The sequence below is a fragment of the Dendrobates tinctorius genome, unplaced genomic scaffold (assembly GCF_039654945.1).
Source record: "Dendrobates tinctorius isolate UK_male_01 unplaced genomic scaffold, ASM3965494v1 ptg000075l, whole genome shotgun sequence".
Taxonomy (NCBI): domain Eukaryota; kingdom Metazoa; phylum Chordata; class Amphibia; order Anura; family Dendrobatidae; genus Dendrobates; species Dendrobates tinctorius.
The window spans coordinates 132,784-149,817 of NW_027361743.1; positions in this window are offsets into that span (position 1 = coordinate 132,784).

Consider the following 17,034-nt stretch of genomic DNA (forward strand, 5'->3'; position numbering starts at 1 on the left):
GAGTGGGAGCGGAGCCATATATACAAGGAAGGGAGAGTGGGAGCGGAGCCATATATACAAGGGAGGGAGAGTGGGAGCGGAGTCATATACAGTATACAAGGGAGGGAGAATGGGAGCAGAGCCATATATACAAGGGAGGGAGAGTGGGAGCGGAGCCATATATACAAGGGAGGCCGGGAGAGTGGAAGCAGAGCCATATATACAAGGGAGGGAGAGTGGGAGCGGAGCCATATATACAAGGGAGGGAGAGTGGGAGCGGAGCCATATATACAAGGGAGGGAGAGTGGGAGCGGAGCCATATATACAAGGGAGGGAGAGTGGAAGCAGAGCCATATATACAAGGGAGGGAGAGTGGGAGCGGAGCCATATATACAAGGGAGGCCGGGAGAGTGGGAGCGGAGCCATGTATACAAGGGAGGGAGAGTGGGAGCGGAGCCATGCATACAGGATGGGACAGGGGAGCCATGTATACAGGATAGAAGAGTGGGAGCAGAGCCATGCATACAGGATGGGAGGATGGGAGCGGAGCCATGTATACAGGATGGGAGAGTGGGAGCAGAGCCATGTATACAGGATGGGACAGGGGAGCCATGCATTCAACAGGGGGAGCCACACAGAGCTGGACGGGGGGGGACCACACATACATTTTCTGATGATTAGAAAATAATCAGCATGTACAGTACTCCAGTACAATTGTTCTTAAGTGCTCAATGCTCCATTTCCTTGTAGGTTCCAATCATCATTAGCAGTGACGGTCATCAGTAGAAGTAGCCCAGTGCTCCCACTGAAACAGAAACAAGCCAGGTGCTCCCACTCATTCAAAACCTATGGTGAGTTGAGTCACATTATAAATGTTATAATTAAATGTATGTATGCATTGCTAAACTACAACCGCGTCCATAGCCCCGCCCCCTTATGACCAAAGCCCCGCCCCTGTCACACCTCCATCCCCACCCTGCCGGGCCAAGGAAGAATGGTCTTGGTTCAAGCCGGTCCCTGGTGCAAAAAAGGTTGGGGACCACTGTCCTAGGGTCCCAGCCACTTTTACCTCCTCAACCATTTCCTCCCTGTTTATAAGGATTAGATCCAAGGTAACAGTTCCCCTTGTTTTCTCCCCTACCTTTTGTAAGATAAAGTTGTCAGCAAGAGAGGATAAGAATTTCCTAGACCTGTTAGTTTTGCGCGAGAGAGATTCCTAACAAATGTCTGGATAGTTGAAACCTCCCATGACAGCTATGTCATATTTTTTGGAGAACTTGGCCATTTGATGCATAAAGAGTTCATCCATATCTTCAGCTTGCACAGGCGGCCTGTAGTAAATTCCTACAATGGTGTCCTTTCCATTGTTCTGTCCTTGTATTCTTACCCAAACAGTTTCCACAGAACTCCCAGTCTCTGAAGCTTCAATCTCTGTGCAGATATACGCGTTTCTAACATACAATGCGACACCTCCTCCTCGTTTATCAAGTCTGTTTCTTGCAAATAAGTTGTATCCTTCTAGACTTGTATTCCAATCATGTGTATTGTCCCACCAAGTTTCAGTGATTCCAATGACATCATATTTCTTGTCCTGTGTTAGTAGTTCCAATTCTCCTTGTTTGTTGCCCATGCTTTGTGCATTAGTATAGAAACATTTTAGTTTGTGATTGGTTTCTCTTTCTCCAATATTTTTACTATTTAGATTCTTTCGTCTTTGTTCTTCCTTTCCACTTCTAATAGCAGAGTTCTCAATAGCATTTGTCAGGTGTATGGCTTTTTCTGGTCTTTTGCTTCCCTTCCCATGTTGTTCTAGTTTAAAGCTCTCCTTACAAGTGTAGCAAGGCGACTTCCAAATACATGTTTTCCAGTCTTCGTGAGGTGAAGCACGTAAAGGGTTAATAAACTTCTTGAATGTGGATTTGAGCACCTTGAGTGGTGCAGTTTTTAGAATGGTGTCACTTTTGGGTATTTTCTGCCATATAGACCCCTCAAAGTGACTTCAAATGTGATGTGGTCTCTAAAAAACGGCTTTCTAAAGTTTGCTGTAAAAATGACAAATCGCTGGTCAACTTTTAACCCCTTATAACTTCCTAACAAAAAAATTTTGTTTCCAAAATTGTGCTGATGTAAAGTAGACATGTGGGAAATGCTATTTATAACTATTTTGTGTGACACGACTCGATTTAAGGGCATAAAAATACAAAATTTGAAAATTGCAAAATTTTAAAAATTTTCGACTTTTTTTCATAAATAAACGCAAATCATATCAAAGAAATTTTACATCTAACATGAATCAATATGTAATGAAAAAACAATTCAGAATCTGCGGGAGCCGTTAAAGCGTTCCAATTGTAAAAATTTGCTTTGTCACTAAGGGGTTAAGTTGGTATACATGCAGCCCTTATTCACACATTGAGGTAAACTCTGACACATGGTAAGGTTTTTAATATTAGACAGCATAGGACCGTCCCAATCACGGTGGGATGGATTTTATGCTATTTTCGATCAAAAACAGTATTACTAAGAACTCTGTGTTATTTAAATGCATTTTTTCTTTTTACTTATTTAGTTACAGCAGGGTTTATGTTTATTTTACTTCTTGTAGGTTTTGTATGCTTTATGGCCAAAGTGAACATGCGTTTATGTGCTGCATGTATACCAACTTAAATCAAACTCAATTTTTGTGGGTTTTTTATAAACTAAAATATGTCTATACAAATGTACAGAGCATGGGAAACAAACAAGAAAAATTAGAGCTACTAACACAGGAAGAGAGATATGATGTCATAGGCATCACTGAAACTTGGTGGGATGATACACATGATTGGAATACAAACCTTGAAGACTACAAGTTATTTATTAGAAACAGAATTAACAAGAGGAGAGAAGGGGTTGTATTGCATGTTTGGAAACTGTGTATTTCCACAGAGATCCAAGCTTCAGAAAATGGTAGCTCTGTAGAAACTGTTTGGGTAAGAATACATGGAGAGAAAAACAGAAAATTCACTATTGTAGGTGTTTACTATAGCCCTGCTGGACAGACTGAACATGTGAATTAATTCTTTTTACATAGGATGTCTTTGTGCTTAAAAAAGCTTTTTGCAGGGAATGCAGGGCAAGCATTAGAAGTGCTAAAGCCAGTAATGAAGTGAGGCTTGCAGGTGAGACCAAAAAGGATAAGAAAGGATTTTGGGGCTATGTCAAAAGCAAAAGAAAAGTCAAAATGCTATAGGATTTTTACAGGATGTAAAGGATGAAGTGGTCAAAAATTATGTTGAGAAGGCCAAACTTTTAAACTCCTAGGTGTTCTCTAAGGGGCCTGTCACACTAAGCAATATCACTAGCAATATCGCTATAACATCACTGGTTTTGTGACGTTATAGCAATATTGCTAGCGATATCGCTATGTCTGATACTTACCTCTGACCGGCTCCCCCGCTGGCTATCGCTGATCGCGCGAGAATGGCCTGGGCCGTTTCTCGTCATCAGCTTCCTGCTGGGCTTCCTGTGGCGCCGACAAGCGACGTGTGGACGCGGACGGGAGGACGTCAGGATCACCTCGTCTGACAGGTAAGTAGCGACCCCCTACCCCTGCTATGTTGCTGGTGAGATCTGCCTGTGTGGCAGCTCACTAGCGACCACTTAGCGATGCACCAGCGATCCTGACCGCGTCATATCGCTGGTCGGGATCGCTGGTGCATCGCTAAGTGTGACAGTACCTTAAGAAAGCAAATGTAACCAACCGATCTTCACTGTGCTATTGAAAGAATGCAATAATCCACACTATCTATAAACAGAGAGATGGTGAGGGAACACTTAGCTAATTTATCCGGACCAGGAGATTTAAAATGAATTTAAATCTCCAGGTCCAGATAAATAACATCCTAGGGTACTGAAAAAGTTAGCAGAGGAAATTGCAGACCCAATAGCCAAAATCTTTGAAAAATCCTGGAGAACAGGAGAAGTCCCAGAAGATTGGAGAAGGGCAAATGTTGTCCCTCTCTTCAAAAAAGGAAAGATGGAGCCAGGAAATTACAGGCCAGTGAGCCTTACTTCTATACCAGGAAAGATCCTCGAATAAATTATTAAACAGCATATACGCAAGTGCTTGGATAAGAATACAGTAATTAACCAGAGTCAGCATGGGTTTGCAGCAAACAAGCCATGCCAGACTAATCTAATTTCCTTCTATGATGGAATCACTGACTGGATGTATCAGGGAAATGCGGTAGATATAGTATATTTTGACTTCAGCAAAGCATTTGATAAGGTATTTCATACTATCCTTATTGAAAAAATTACCAAGTATGGGATTATCAAGGCTATGGTTAGGTGGATTCATAACTGGTTCAATGACCATACTCTGAGTAGTAATAGATGGGTGCACATAAAATTGGAAGAGTGGTGTTCAACATTTTTATAAATTATCTAGATAAGGTATATTGGTATACTAGTAGATCATATACTGCACGAGACAGCAATATGATCCAGCAGCAAAAAGCCAAGCAGTTCTGGGATGTATTAAGAGAAGAACAGAATCTATATGACGTGAAGTAATTATCCACCTCTACTCCTCATCTGGAATACTTTGTACAGTTCTGGGCACCACATTTAAAACCTCTTTAAGACCGCAATACGTATATATACTGACCTGAGATATAAGAGAATATCATCCCCATAAAGGTGACAATCCAGCAGTTTTCGGCTGTCCACTATATCTGACAACTTGCCGTATCACAAATTATCGGTGTTGACACCGTCCATATCTGTTTAACCCCTTAGTTGCTGCTGTCAAAAGTGACTACATCAAATAAATGGTTAAAAGATTGTGGGGGCTTGCACTTTAATCTAATTGACACACCGAGATCATGATTGTGTGGTCCTGATGTTTGCCATAGCTGTTCATTGCCAAATAGCGGCCATAGAGTCTCCCGGCTATAGCGGTCAGTTCAGAAGTTAGCGACATTTAGGTGGTAAACAAACACTTTTTCATTCCGGCTATGCCACTTTGCATTAATTCCTAAAAATCACCTGAAGGGTTAATAAACTACCTGACAGCGGTTTTCAATATGTCAGGGGGTGCTGTTTTTAAAATGGTATCAAGTTTGGGGTTTTCCAATATATAGCACCCCTAAAGTCACTTCAAACCTGGATAGGTCCCTCAAAAAAATAAATTTTGTAAATTTCCTTGAAAAAATGAAAAATTGCTACTACATTTTTAAACCTCCTAAAAGGCTAACAAAATAAATTACAGTTTAAAAAATGGTGCTGATGTAAAGCCGACATGTGGGAAATGTGGTTTATTCATGTTTTTCTGTGGTATGACTATCTGGATTAAAGGGATAGTCATTCAAAGTTTGAAAACTGCAATTTTTTTTACATTTTTGTCAAGTTTCTGATACTTTTATAAATAAACACAAAACATATCAATCTAAATTTACTATTATCATAAATTATAATGTGCCGCGAAAAAACAGTATCAAAATCACTGGGATTTGTTGAAGCATTCCAGAGTTAAGACCACAAAGTGATATTGGTCAGAATTTAAAAAATTGGCCCGGTCACGAAGGCCAAGACATTGACATTGAAAAGACATTGAAAAACTGGAGCAAGTTCAGAGAAGGAACGGTTAAACGATCTGGGAATATTTAGTTTGCAAAAAGAAGGCTAAGCGGAGACTTAATAAATAAATCAACAAATATCTGAAGGGATATCACAGTGTAGTGGGATCGTCATTCTTTTTTGGACATGGAAACACGAGAAGCAATGGAATGAAACTGAAAGGGAGAAGATACAGATTAGATATTAGAAAAAACTTTTTGTCAGTGAGGGTGATCAATGAGTGGACAGGCTGCCACAAGAGGTGGTGAGTTCTCGTTCAATGGAAGTCTTCAAACAGAGGCTGGACAGACATCTGCCTGAGATGGTTTAGTGAATCCTGCATTGAGCAGGGGGTTTGACACGATGACCCAGGAGGTCCCTTTCAACTCTAACATTCTATAAGCACCATTCCAGTGGGGTTTTTTTACACTTCCGAAGTGGTGCTTTCAATGTAATTCCTTTTCCCCAGTCTCATAAGCGCCTGCCGCCACCGTCCAGCGTCGCTCACATGGAACGCGCTAGAGGTCACATTTCAATACAAATCTATGAGAGCCTCGTTCTGGCATAGACTTGCATTGAGCTCTTTTAACGTAACTTCTGCCTTCCGGCCAAGCCAGGAGTTCCGGGAGCAAGATGGAGCTGTAGGACCAGAGCGGCATCAGTAAAAGGTGAAGCCGCTGAAAGGCGAGTATGTGACTGGGGGCAAGGGGCTTACATTTAAGGCACCAATCCAGCGCTGAACCTCCCCCCTCAGAGCTGGAGAATAAGCAAATACTATCCATGTGCTCATACCCTATGGCTGTGTTCCGACAATGAGTTTTTTTTCTAGCAGTCATAACCTGTGTTTTCTGAAAAAAAAAAATGCTACTTAAAATGTTTTAAATGTTTTTCTGGGTTTTCTACTTTCCTACCACATTCCAAAAATGTCAAGTGTGCCGTTTCTAAAATGAGGAGCCCCCTTTAGGGACAGTGCTTTGGTAGATGTTGGCGCTATTTAAGCAATATCAGTTGAGCAACCAGGGCGCCTGGATGAATATTTGATATTATATTCTTACAGAAATTTAGGGTTTTTTTTTTTTTGGTCTTTCATTTTTCTATTCTCAAGATCTCTGAATGCTCTCAATGAATGGAAACCCTCAATCTGAAAAAGAAAAATGGCCCTGACCATATCCAACTGGTGGAGGTGCATAAACAGTCTCAGTGTATCTGAGCGCATTCTTACAAGAGCTGTGTCACGTTCCATTCACTAACAGCAAGCAGAGATATTGAAAATGGTGAAGAGTTGAAAAACCAAGTCTATTGGAAAGTTGCACCTTAAAGATGGCTGCTTACTTACAGAAACAGAGTCACCCCCTTGTTAGAGAATTTGCCAGGTATTGCAGTGAAAGGAGCTCAGCTGCAATACCATGTGCAGCCTCTGGTCAGGGGTGGTGCTGTTTTGGAAATAAAACATCCATTATTTCCTAATCTTGGTCAATCCTGTTAATAAAGCTGTGCAAACTGACCAACCGATGTGTAGTAAATTACCTTAAATTTCTTCTTTGCATTTGTTTTTAGACCTTTAGATTATTTTTAGACCTTTAGATTATTTTTAGACTTTTAGATTTTGAAAGGGTTGTCAGCCCTGCACAGAGGAATTGCACAGCATGATCCCGAGTATTGCACAACTTATCTCAGGCTCTGGTTTTTATCATCCTCCTGGACACTTCTGATACTAAGCAGTGATCTGAAGAACATATCAGAGCACTTTGGTTTCTTTTTTTTTGCTTTGCCCTGAAGAAATGTCACTTGCAAGAATCTCGTAGATCAAGTTTCTGCTGTGAACTCCGGCTTTAAAAACTACAAAAGAGCAGATGAGAGAACTACAAAAAGGAGCGACTTTATGGTTTATTAGACTTAGGTGGCACGAGGACTTTCCAGAAGTCATAATTTGTAGTCCTTGTCCCCCCATGCAATATCCATTACTCCCCTTGTTTCAATTAGAATAGTGGAGTATTGGGCACAGAGGCCTATACACCTCCTTATGCACCAGAAATGGCCAACTTACTCCATAGTCTCAGCCAGGAAAAACTGATATATTAGGGTGTACTTATTTAATCCAAGCAGTTCACATATAATAAAGTACAACTGGAACCAAAAAATTTACGCCTCATCTGAATTCTATGGGGACGATTCTGGAAAAAAAACTTTGAAAAGTTGGGACATTTTTTGGTACAATGCGATGTTGTGCAAAACAATGCGACTTCTGGACTTTTCGCGCCATGTGCAACACAGTGGGCAGAGCTGGGACGTGGTGACCCTCATTCGTCAAATTCATGACGAGAACCGGCGTTCGGTGAGGCGCCTCTTAATGAATCCGAAGCATCCGCAGCATCATGTCTTCTCATCAAGACCTGCACGAGAGTCGATACTCTTAAGGAATCAAAGCCTATGTATTTACCTATCAGGAAACATCTGGTCTTTGAATGACCTTAAGATTTGGTAAAAATAGTTGTCCTACATTCCCCTGGGAAAGGAGCGATCGTGCATCTGCGGGTCCAGTGCTCCCAAAAGCAATGAATGGAGAAGTGATCATGCATCTTTCAGCTCATCGCTATGTCAGTACATGCTGCAGTACCAGCCACAACCAGTATAAAGAGTGGCAATGTTTCTGGATTGGTCTAAATGTGATGTTGCAAGTGAACCATTCTGAATATACTGTATATAATAGTATTAATCAGAAGATCCTTGGGAAGGGTATGTTCACAAGGGGCAGCAATTCTTTTACAAACCATGTGTATGATAGTTGTAGGGAGTAGCAAGAGTGGACCCTCTGGGTCGCGGTACCGAGGTCCCTGGAGCGAGCTGGCCAGGTGGTGCCGACCCCTATACAGGGACCGTTAGGAGCAGGCCCAAATGAGTCGTATACCGCAACAGCAGATACAACGAGGGGCGGCTCAAGTGCGGAGGGGACAAGTTAGAGAATCAGGAGTGACCGGAGTCAGGAGCGACTGGCGTCAGGAGCGACCGGAGTCAGGAGCGACCGGAGTCAGGAGCGACCGGAGTCAGGAGCGACCGGAGTCAGGAGCGACCGGTGACATGAGCGACAGGACGGGGCCAGAGTATCGCACAGGAAGGCACACGATAATCAGGCGTCTCCAAGGAGGAGCCGCCTGATATACCCCGCACCGGCTCCCAATTGGAGATCACTCCTCCGGGACGGTGCTGAAGGGGTTAAGAGGAGATGGAAGCACGTGCCCGCGGCCTAAGGCGCATGCCCGGAGCTAGAGCAGGGCAGAAGCAAGAAGGAGAGAGCCCACGCTGGATCCCCCGGGCGGCAGGACGGGATGCAGGTGTAGAAGCGCGGCGCCAGGAGCAGTAAGCAGAGGGCCGGGAGACGCATGAGGCAGAGGCAGCAGGAGCGGGCAACGGCATGGCAGCCGACGCCGGCATGACAGTACCCCCCCTTTACGCCTCCTCCTCCTGAGATTGGTCAAGAATCTGTTCAGAATGCGGGGAGCATCAACATTCTCTCGAGGTGCCCAAGACCTCTCCTCAGGACCGAACCCTTTCCAATCGATAAGGAAGAAGGTCCTTCCCCTAACCCTCTTTATGACCAAATATCTCTCACTTCAAAGACGTCATCGGCCCCTGCTGGCTGAGGAACAACAGGAGGCACAGGGCAAAACTGATTGAGGATGACCGGTTTCAGGAGCGAGATATGGAAGACGTTAGGGACCCGGAGTGAAGCAGGCAGCCTCAATTTATAGGCCACATTGTTGATGCGTCCAAGAATTTCAAAGGGACTGATGTACTGGGGGCCCAGCTTATAGGAAGGGATTTTCAAGCGGATGTGCTTGGTCGACAGCCAGACTTTGTCTCCCGGATGGTATGGTGGGAGATCCCTCCGCCTCTTGTCGGCATGTCTTTTCATCCGGGCTGCGGCTTGTACGAGAGCCTCCTTGGTCTTCCTCCAGACGTGGGAAAACTCTTGGGAGAGGGCATCAGCAGCGGGTACTCCAGAGGACGAAGATACTGGAAGAGGTACACCTGGGTTCTGACCGGAGACCACAAAAAAAGGGGACTTGGTGGTGGCTTCACTGGAATGATTGTTATGGGCGAACTCTGCCCACGGAAGCAGATCGACCCAATTGTCTTGATGGGCATTAGAGAAGTTCCGCAGGTAGGAGGTCAAAACTTGGTTAACCCGTTCGACCTGCCCATTGGTCTGTGGGTGATAAGTGGAAGAGAAATCCAGAGATATGCCCAAGAGTTTACAGAGTGTAAACTGTACCCCACGGTGAGACACGATCCGCTGAGGAAGCCCATGCAATCTGAAAATCTGATGAATGCAGATTTTAGCCAATTCAGGGGCCATGGCAAGCCAGGTAGCGGAACAAAATGGGCCATTTTTGGAAAACCGATCGACTACTACCAGGATAGTCGTGCATCCGGAAGAGCGGGGTAAATCGGTAACAAAATCCATGGCGATATGTTGCCAAGGAGCTTCGGGAACAGGCAACGGCTGAAGGAGGCCGGAGGGCAAGCTTCTAGGTACCTTGTTCCTGGCGCAAATTGAGCAGGAGGCCACGAAATCCAACACATCTTGGCTGAGAGGCCACCAATAATAACGGGAAACCAGAGCAAGAGTCTTCTTGGTGCCAACATGTCCAGCAATCTTGGAGGAGTGACCCCAGCGTAGTACTTCTACCTTTTTGCCTTGCGGGACAAGGGTCTTACCAGGTGGCACGGAACGAAGACTCACGGGAGGATCGATAACATGCGACGGAGCCTCCTCCACTTCGGGTGACTGCAGGGACCGGGAGAGTGCATCTGCTGTGGTATTCTTGGCACCGGGTCAGAAGTGGAACTCGAAGTCGAAGCAAGAGAAAAACAATGACCACCTGGCTTGTCTGGAGTTGAGTCTTTGAGCCGACTGGAGGTAGGCCAGGTTTTTGTGGTCAGTGAATATTGTGAAGGGATGGACTGCCCCTTCCAGAAGATAATGCCACTCCTCCAGCGTCATCTTTATGGCCAGCAATTCTCGATCCTCAATCATGTAGTTACATTCTGCGGGTGAAAATGACTTGGAGAAGAACCCGCACGGAGCCAAGCGCCCAGTAGACGTCTTTTGGGAGAGCATCGCCCCAGCTCCCGTAGAAGAGACGTCCACCTCTAAGACAAAGGGCTTGCCGACCTCTGGCCGATGCAAAAACTGGAGCTGTGGCAAAGGCCCGCTTCAGGGCGAGAAATGCGTCCTCAGCTTCTGAGGGCCAGATGTTCGGCCTTGCTCCCTTCCGGGTAAGGGCAACAATAGGCTTGGTTAAAGAGAAGTGAGGGATGAATTGCCTATAATAATTTGCGAAGCCCAAGAATCGGATGGCTTTCACTGACAGGTCGCGGCCATTTGAGCACCGCGGACAATTTCTCTGGGTCCATTCACAACCCCGAGTCCGTGATAATATACCCCAAGAAGGGTAGGGGGTCTGTTCAAACAGGCATGTCTCTATCTTGGCAAAGAGTCGATTCTTCCGCAGGCGCTGCAAGACCAGGCAAACACTCATCCTGTGAGAGGACAGGTCTGGTGAAAAGATGAGGATGTCATCTAAATATACCACGAGGCACGAGTACAGAAGATCCCAGAAGACTTCATCAATGAATTCTTGGAAGATCGCTGGGGCGTTACAAAGACCAAATATTCGTAATGGCCATCCTGCGTGTTGAAGGCGGTCTTCCACTCATCTCCGGCACATATTCGGACCAAATTGTAGGCCCCCTGTAGATCCAGTTTAGTAAAGATCCGGGCCTCATGCAGGCGGTCAAACAGTTCAGGGATAAGTGGTAGAGGATACCTATTCTTGACCGTGATGTCATTTAAGCCTTGGTAGTTGATGCAAGGTCGAAGGGATCCATCCTTCTTCCAAAGAAAAACCCGGCCCCTGCTGGGGAAGACGATTTCTGGATAAAGCACCTGGCTAAGTTCTCCCGGATGTACTCCGTCATGGCTGAGGTTTCTGCAGGTGACAACAGGTAGTTTCTGCCTCTGGGGGGAGTAGCTCCAGGAACTAGCTCGATTGGGCAGTCGTAGGCCCGATGCAGGGGAAGGGTCTCAGCTTCCTTCTAGTCGAAGACATCCGCAAATGAATGATAGGCCACGGGAAGCCCAGGAAGGTCCTGTGGGTACTTGGTGCAGACTGGTATGGGTAACAGGCAGCAGACAACGTTCTTGGCAAGAGTGACCCCAGCGAAGGACTTCCTCAGAGCGCCAAGCAAAGACTGGCTCGTGAGACCTGAGCCAGGGCAGGCCAAGAAGCAGAGCGTGAGACAAATTAGGCAAAACATAACAAGCAATTCTCTCCCGGTGTAGGGCTCCGATTTGCATATCCAGCTCGAGAGTGACCGTGGTGGCGGAGACAGGTAACGGTTTGCCATCCACAGAGGTGATCACACACGGCGCTTCAAGGGTGACAACAGGAATCCGGAACTTGTCCACCTCTTCCAACCGAATGAAGTTGCCTGCTGCACCCGAGTCCACATACGCCTCCACAGATCTACGCTCCCGACCTAGGAGAATGCTGAGATAGTAAGGGGTAGAGAGGGAACAGTCACCTAGGGAGGCCTCTCTTACCTGGCCAAGGCGGAGTTTCCCAGCCTCTCTGGACAGAAACGCAGAAAGTGGTTGGTTCCACCACAATAGAGGCATTAACCTTGCTCCAATCTTTCCCTGCGCCGCAGCTCAGATAACTTTACTCGATCCACCTGCATGGGCTCCGGGGCAGAACTACTGGCAGGCTTGGTCAAACGAGGACTAGGGACTGGGTTAAACCTAGACGGGCCTCTCTCCCTGACTGACTCGCGAGAACGTTCCTGGATCCGTAATGAGTGGCCAGGGATATAAGGTCCTCTAAAGAGGTGGCAGTGTCCTAACCAGCAAGCTCGTCCTTGATTTTCCCCGAAAGCCCCCTCCAAAAGGCCCCTACCAATGCCTCATTATTCCACCCCAGCTCTGAGGACAGTGTCCGGAAGTGAATGGCGTACTGTCCCACGGTAAGAGTTCTCTGTCGAAGATTGAAAAGGGACTCAGTGGTGGAGGCCAGACGCCCTGGCTCGTCAAAGACCCGGCGGAAGGTGTCCAGGAAGTCTTGTATGCTGGATACCACCGGGTCATCCCGTTCCCACAGGGGGTTCACCCTCGAGATGGGACACGATAAACGCCACCTTAGCCCTATCAGTCGGGTATTGCTGGGGCAGCAGCTCGAAATGTAGGCGGCACTGATTAAGGATCCCCGCTATATCTTGGAGGCTTCCCCAGACGTGGCGGCGGGTGAGGTGCAGGGTTGTGGGGCAGAGCAGAGACCGCGGCAGAAGACTGAAGGGACTGTAAACGGTCATTAACGGAAGCCATGTAACTAAGAATATGGGACTGTGTATCACGCTGCTGCGAGAACTCCTGCTGGAGTCCTGCCAGCATAGGGGCGCTCCCTGGATCGGAGGTTTGAATGGCGGACAACCGAGTGTCCATGGACTTCATAAAAGCCATAATCCGGGTTTGGTTCTCCCGCAAAGAGTAATTCTTTTTGGGTCGCTGCCGAGGAACCAGCGGGGTCCATGGCCTGATTATGCTGTTCGGAGTACAGTTGTGGCCAAAAGTATTGACACCCCTGCAATTCTGTCGGATAATACTCAGTTTCTTCCTGAAAATGATTGCAAACACAAATTCTTTGATATTATTATCTTCATTTAATGTCTTAAATGAAAAAACACAAAAGGATTATCCTAAAGCCAAATTGGATATAATTCCACACCAAACATAAAAAAGAGGGTGGACAAAAGCAGGGGCGTATCTAGGGGGGGGCAGTTGCCCCAGGTGCAGCTGGCAGGGGGCAGTCGGGCCGCCTAATGCAGCGGTCCGCAGTGTCCTCCCTGGCGGCTGTGTTCTGCTGCCCCCCGGCCTGAGAGTCGGCGGTTCTGTCAGCTGTCAAGCTGACAGCTGGCGTAGAGGTGCGCGTGCCAGCTCCCAGGGAACAATTGTACTGGCGTCTATACAGATGCCAGTAGAATTGAAGCTCTGACCGCCGGGCCAGAGCGACGTCAGCAGCGTGATCAGGTCATGTGATCATGCTGCTGATGTCACTCCCCGGCGCCCAGAGCGAACGCTGGTGGTAAGTGCTCCACTGTGGAGCTGAAGACACCGAAGATGGGGGGTGTTAATGTGGGTAAGGGGGTTAATGAGTGGCGAAGGGGGTTAATGTGTGGGGGGTTAATGAGTGGGGATGGGGGTTAATGAGTGAGGATGGGGGTTAATGAGTGGGGATGGGGTTAATGAGTGGGGATGGGGGTTAATGAGTGGGGATGGGGGATACTTAATGTGTGGGGGGATTTGGAGTGGGGGGTACATAATGTGTGGGGGGATTTGGGAGTAGGGATGGGGGGTTATTTAATGTGTGGGGGGATTTGGAGTGGGGGTTATTTAATGTGTGGAGGGATTTGGAGTGGGGATGGGGGGTTATTTAATATGTGGGGGGATTTGGAGTGGGGATGGGGGTTAATGTATGTGAGGGATTTGGAGTGGGGATGGGGGATTTAATGTGTGTGGGGGGACTTGGAGTGGGGATGTGGGGTTATTTAAAGTGTGTGAGGGATTTAATGTGTGTGGGGAGATTTGAGGACACAAAATGGAGTATGTATGAGGAAACAGTATGGGGAATGGGTGCACAGTATGGGGAGCGAACGGGTTAATGTATGTGGACACAGTATGGGGAGTGAGGGTGATGGGATGTGTGCACAGTATGTGGAGTCGGGTGTATGTGTGAGCAGACAGTATAGAGAGTGAGGGGGTAAATATATGAGGAGACAGTATGGTGAACAGAGGGGATGTTAGAGGAGACAGTATGAGGAGGGAGGGGAAGTGTGAGGCGACAGTATATTGCAGACATTTTTATTTAGGTGCATTATAATGACACTTCTATCTTTAAGGGGATCGTGTGATTTGCTGCAGAAGACCGGAGAAGATGGACGTCTACAGAAACAGCTGTGGTTAAGAAAACTCATCATGGGGTCTGGACAAGAAGAAAAGGAGACCGACTGCAGAGACGACGTCATCTATAAGGTACCTGGATGTAAATATTATTTGTGATACTGACTAATTCTTATGTTTTTATTTGTTAGGAACATTAAAGGGGCTGTCCAGGTTTGTGCTGAGTCTGCAGTCATTCTATGTGTCTGCAGACTTCTGAATTCTCACAGTGCTCACTGAACGCTGTTAGGATTCTCTTGTGTCTGTAATTTACATACATGCGGTCACATGCTGACTAGACATGTGTGGCCTCACTCAATGAAAATCAACAGTGCGAGGCCGGGCACGTCTAGTTGGAATGTGGCCAGAAGTATATAAATCACATGCTTGTGCTGACATGACTGTATATCGGCAAGGGAGAATCCTAAATGTGTGCAGTGCATTAGTTGTGAGAATTCAGAAGCCTGCAACATCAGAATTCAGCTCTGCAGGTTCCAGTACTCATCACGTGGACACTTCACTCATATGCTATTTTCATACTTATGGTCCTGTGACAACGCGCTTCTCTTCCTGCTTTCAGTTTTTCACTGAACATTGAGAGGATTAGGGAGAGCAGCTTGTGGGTACATGACTAACTGTGCAGGTCGCATATGTTCTTGGGGGTAGGGGGCGCCGAAACCAAATTCTTGCCTCGGGTGCCAGAAAGCCTAGATACGCCTCTGGACAAAAGTATTGGCACTGTTCGAAAATCATGTGATGCTTCTCTAATTTGTGTAATTAACAGCACCTGTAACTTACCTGTGGCACTTAACAGGTGTTGGCAATAACTAAATCACACTTGCAGCCAATTGACATGGATTAAAGTTGACTCAACCTCGTCCTGTGTCCTTGTGTGTACCACACTGAGCATGGAGAAAAGAAAGAAGACCAAAGAACTGTCTGAGGACTTCAGAAACCAAATTGTGAGGAAGCATGAGCAATCTCAAGGCTACAGGTCCATCTCCAAAGACCAGAATGTTCCTGTCTCTACCGTGTGCAGTGTCATCAAGAAGTTTAAAGCCCATGGCACTGTGGCTAACCTCCCTAGATGTGGACGGAAAAGAAAAATTGACAAGAGATTTCAACATAAGATTGTGCGGATGTTGGATAAAGAACCTCGACTAACATCCAAACAAGTTCAAGCTGCCCTGCAGTCCGAGGGTACAAAAGTGTCAACCCGTACTATCCGTCGGCGTCTGATTGAAAAGGGACTGTATGGTAGGAGACCCAGGAAGACCCCACTTCTTACCCCGAGACATAAAAAAACCAGGCTGGAGTTTGCTAAAACTTACCTGAAAAAGCCTAAAACGTTTTGGAAGAATGTTCTCTGGTCAGATGAGACAAAAGTAGAGCTTTTTGGGCAAAGGCATCAACATAGAGTTTACAGGAGAAAAAAAGAGGCATTCAAAGAAAAGAACACGGTCCCTACAGTCAAACATGGCGGAGGTTCCCTGATGTTTTGGGGTTGCTTTGCTGGCTCTGGCACTGAACTGCTTGACCGTGTGCATGGCATTAAGAAGTCTCAAGACTACCCACAAATTTTGCAGCATAATGTAGGGCCCAGTGTGAGAAAGCTGGGTCTCCCTCAGAGGTCATGGGTCTTCCAGCAGGACAATGACCCATAACACACTTCAAAAAGCACTAGAAAATGGTTTGAGAGAAAGCACTGGAGACTTCTAAGGTGGCCAGCAATGAGTCCAGACCTGAATCCCATAGAACACCTGGGGAGAGGTCTAAAAATGGCAGTTTGGAGAAGGCACCCTTCAAATATCAGGGACCTGGAGCAGTTTGCCAAAGAATGGTCTAAAATTCCAGCAGAGCATTGTAAGAAACTCATTTATGGTTACCGGAAGCGGTTGGTCACAGTTATTTTGGCTAAAGGCTGTGCAACCAAGTATTAGGCTGAGGGTGTCAATACTTTTGTCTGATTTTGTGAAAAGATCAATGTTTTGCTTTTTGCTTCATTCTCTTTTGTGTTTTTTCATTTAAGACAAATTAAATGAAGATAATAATACCAAAGAATTTGTGTTTGCAATCATTTTCAGGAAGAAACTGAGTATTATCTGACAGAATAGCAGGGGTGTCAATACTTTTGGCCACAACTGTAGCAAGAGTGGACCCTCTGGGTCGCGGTACCGAGGTCCCTGGAGCGAGCTGGCCAGGTGATGCCGACCCCTATACAGGGACCGTTAGGAGCAGGCCCGAAGGAGTTGACTACCGCGACAGCAGATACCAAGAGGGGCGGCTCAAGTGCGGATGAGACAAGTCAGAGAATCAGGAGGGCCGTAATCAGGAGCGACTAGAGTCAGGAGCGACCGGAGTTAGGGGCGACCGGAGTCAGGAGCGACCGGAGTCAGGCGCGACCGGAGTCAGGCGCGACCGGAGTCAGGCGCGACCGGAGTCAGGCGCGACCGGAGTCA